At 40.8% G+C, this 4,254-nt stretch overlaps 1 non-coding gene across 1 annotated transcript; it reads right to left on the bottom strand.

Moving 5' to 3' along the window:
• Positions 1-3,910: 3,910 nt before the first annotated feature.
• Positions 3,911-4,014, bottom strand: LOC148568114 (small nucleolar RNA R71). The gene has a single exon (XR_015882874.1). It is a non-coding gene; the product is annotated as a small nucleolar RNA R71 (small nucleolar RNA).
• Between the last annotated feature and the right edge of the window lie 240 nt (positions 4,015-4,254).

Here is a 4,254-nt window from a genome sequence, read left to right as displayed (position 1 = left end):
TACTTCTTGTAGAACTTCCTTTGTGTTGGAGGTCGGTACGCATTTTAACAATGGTATTGAAATTCCTCTTCTGTATAGAGCATTATTTATGATAGTGTAGTATTGTGCCTCCCGTTTTAACCTTTTTGCCTCCTTCTCATCTGTAGGAAGTGTTTCTGTCTTGAGGTAGTTAATTATAGGAGTCATCCATTGTTGATCCAGACCTGTTATGGCCAGGATTTTTTCTTCCTCCTAGATTGACGAGTTCTGCAGTATCTCCTAGACGAGCCTTCTATTGTTGCCTCCTGGTTTGGGGCTGGCTAATTTTAAGAGTGCATTAGCTCGGGCATTTCGCTCGCGGGGTATGTGGCGGACCTCATATTCCCCAAGTTGTCTGAGCTGTTCCCTGGTTTTATCCAAGTACTTTTTCATGGTGGGATCCTTGGCTTGGTTGCTCCCTGCTATTTGTGAAGTGACCACCTGTGAGTCACTGAAGATGATGAGTTTTTGAGCTCCAACTTCTTTAGCCAGCTTCAAACCAGCTAGTAGTGCCTCATATTCAGCTTGGTTGTTTGAGGCGGGGAACCCAAATTTGAGAGAGAGCTCGATTTGGGTTCCTTGGTTACTTTCAATTATCACACCCGCGCCGCTTCCAGTCTTATTTGAGGAGCCGTTCATGTAGAGATTCCATTCTATGGGGTTTCCGGGGTGTCTGTAAATTCTGCAATGAAGTCGGCCAGGTATTGTGATTTGATGGTTGTCCGAGCTTTGTATTGAAGGTCGAATTTGGACAACTCGACTGCCCATTGCAAGATTCTTCCTGCTAGGTCTGTTTTCTGCAGTATCCCTTTTATAGGTGATGCCAGGGCATTTTGGCCAGTTTCACTGACCTTTTCTTTACTATTTTTAGGATAGTTTCATGCATTTCTTTAGGAAATAAGCTAGTTTTGGGTAAATATTCACTTATGCCTTGACTCATGCATACATTGTGCATTTTACATGATTTCATGAGGATTTTGCATAAGTTTAGTGACAAATATTATGTTGCATTACTCATGACTTGGACTAGAGCTTTGATGCACTTTGTTGCTTGATTTCAGGAGCAAAAAGAAGCAAGAAAAGGAGAGGTAACTTGCAAAGATTAATGAGAAAAGTGATTGCCAATAACACTCTCAAAAAGCCATCAATACCCACGTTAGAGAGTCACGTTAACCAAGTTAACGTGAACTCTAACGTGGAGAAAAGAAGTTGAGCCAACGTTAGTGACACTCAACATTGTCACTAACATTGGCACTTACTCATAAGTGGCCACGTTAGAAGCCACGTTAACCTAGTTAATGCGGCCTCTAACGTTAAGGGGGAGGGAGAGAAGCCAACGTTAGTGACACTCAACATTGTCACTAACGTTGGCCTATGGTGCTAAGTACCACGTTAACTCCCACGTTAACTTGGTTAACGTGGGAAATAACGTAGAGAATGAAGAGTTGTCGACAACGTTAGTGACACTCAACATTGTCACTAACGTTGAAGCAACCACACAACCCCCAAGAGTCACGTTAACTTCCACGTTAACTTGGTTAACGTGGAAGCTAACGATGAGAAATGAAAGATGAGCCAACGTTAGTGACACTCAACATTGTCACTAACGTTGGGATGGCTAAAAGATGGCCACGTTAGAAGCCACGTTAACCTAGTTAACGTGAGCTTTAACGTGAATCAAGAAGGGGCACACTGGAACATTAGTGACAATGTTGAATGTCACCAACGTTCTCGAAGGTTGACAAGGCAACGTTAAAAGCCACGTTAACTTAGTTAACGTGGGTTTTAACGAAAGGCAAAAGGGGTGCATTGGAACGTTAGTGACAATGTTAAGTGTCACTAACGTTCCCGAACTTGGACTTTCATTAAATGATTAACACTCCTTACGCCCTGAGCTTAAGTCTCTGGCCACTACGCACTTTCTCTCTGCAAGTAAAGCCAAGCCCAAATAAAGAAAGGAACTGCTTCAAACTCAAGATCCAAAGGCCCAAGACTTGAAGAGTGAACTAGAAGCTGAGAAGAGTAGTATATATAGGAGTAGCTTTGAATTGTAAAATAGTTCTGGAGGCTGAAGAACCACTCTCTGTATTTTCTTTCTTTGCAATTTCTAGTTTTATGATGTATTCTCCATCTTTGTTTTCATTTTCAAGAGCTATGAACAACTAAACCCCTTTCATTGGGTTAGGAAGCTCTGTTGTAATTTGATGGATCAATACTAATTTTCATTGTTCTTCTTCTATCTTTCCTCTTGATTTTACTTGAATGCTTTCGATCTTCATCCAATTGAGTAGTTATCTTGGAAGAGAAGCTATTCAAACTTGGATCTCTTTTGAACCTTGGAAGAGGAATGAAGAGATCAAGCTAGAAATGCTTTCTCATGCTGGACCAAATTGGGTTTGGATGGGTATGTGACTGTAACCCTCTCAATACTTGGTTTGGGAAATGCATGTGGTATAATCAGTGACCATACTTCATCTCTTCTCATAAGAAATTGACCAAGGAATTGGCTATTGATCAAGATTTGAGAGATTGAATTGCAAGGAATTGTAATTCAATCACTTAAGATTGCCAAGGAGATCAATGAGTGCATTGATTGAGGAAGAGATGAAAATGAACTTGATCTGGAGAATTGCAACATCTCCTAAGCCCAATGAACTCCCCATCTCTAATCTCACCCATTCTCTTTAATTTTTGCGATTTACTTTTATGAGAAAATCCCCCATTCCCATTTACAATTCTGCACTTTATTTTCAGTCATTTACTTCCAGTCCTTTAATTCTAGCATTTACTTTTCTGTTATTTACATTCCCGCCATTTTATTTTCTGCAACTCTCAACCCAAATTTTGGATTTTCTCAACTAGAACATTCTTCTAATTAAAGTTGCTTGATCAATCAATCCCTGTGGGATTCGACCTCACTCTATTGTGAGTTTTTACTTGACGACAACTTCGGTACACTTGCTGAAGGGAGATTTGTTGAGAGACAAGTTTTCCGTGCATCAAGTTTATGGCGCCGTTGCCAGGGATTGATTGTGCATCAACATTGATTAGATTGGAAGATCACTAGATTGAGCATTTTATTTTGTGTATTTCATTTTCTGTTTGAGTGATTTACTTTTTGTTTTAGTTAAACTTCTTCTCTTCTCCCTCTACTCTTTTGTTTTTCTTTGTTATTTTCAATTCTGTTTGCTAACCCAATAACTGTTTGATATATTGCATCACCCACAACTAACATCAATTCTGACACAAATACTGTCTGCACCTATATTCTCTGCTTGTACTTGTTGGTTGTATGACAGGGAGAAGAAGTGGGGCTTCAACTTCCTTTGATTCTGAACCAGAGAGAACCTTCCTTAGACTAAGGAGGGAGGCAAAAGGAAAACGAGTAGTTGGTGCTGAAGAAGAAGAGGAACAGTTTGAGGAATACTTTGAACCAAACATGGAAGAAAATATGGAAAATCATCATGAAGAAGAGATTCACAACCATGGCAAAGGAGGTGGAGCAAATCATGCTGGGGAGGATAGAAGAGTTTTGGGCTCTTACATTAATCCAAACCCAGGCAATTGTGGAAGTAGCATCCAAAAACCAACAATCCATGCCAACAACTTTGAACTTAAACCACAGCTCATCACCCTTGTTCAGAACAACTGTTTGTTTGGAGGAGGTGTTCAAGAAGATCCCAACCAACATTTGACCACCTTCCTGAGAATATGTGACACAGTGAAATCTAATGGTGTTCATCCTGACGCCTATAGATTGCTCTTATTTCCCTTCTCACTCAGAGACAAGGTAGCCAAGTGGCTGGAATCCTTCCCAAGGGAGAGCTTGACAACTTGGGAGGATGTGGTGAACAAATTCTTAGCAAGATTCTACCCTCCTCAACGAATCAATAGGCTGAGATCTGAGGTTCAAACCTTCAGGCAACAGGATGGTGAGACTCTGTATGAAGCATGGGAGAGGTTCAAAGACTTAACAAGGAGGTGTCCACCTGACATGTTCAACGAATGGGTCCAGCTGCACATTTTCTATGAAGGGCTCTCTTATGAGTCAAAGAAGGCAGTAGACTATTCATCTGGAGCGTCCTTGAACAAGAAGAAGACCATTGAGGAAGCCATAGATGTTATTGAAACAGTAGCAGAAAATGACTACTTCTATGCTTCCGAAAGAGGGAACACAAGAGGAGTAATGGAGCTAAACAATGTAGACACTCTGTTGGCCCAAAACAAGCTCATTAC

The sequence above is a fragment of the Arachis ipaensis genome, chromosome B4 (assembly GCF_059453495.1).
Source record: "Arachis ipaensis isolate K30076 ecotype BB chromosome B4, ASM5945349v1, whole genome shotgun sequence".
NCBI classification, from domain to species: Eukaryota; Viridiplantae; Streptophyta; class Magnoliopsida; order Fabales; family Fabaceae; genus Arachis; species Arachis ipaensis.
This window is presented reverse-complemented; position numbering and strand designations above follow the sequence as displayed.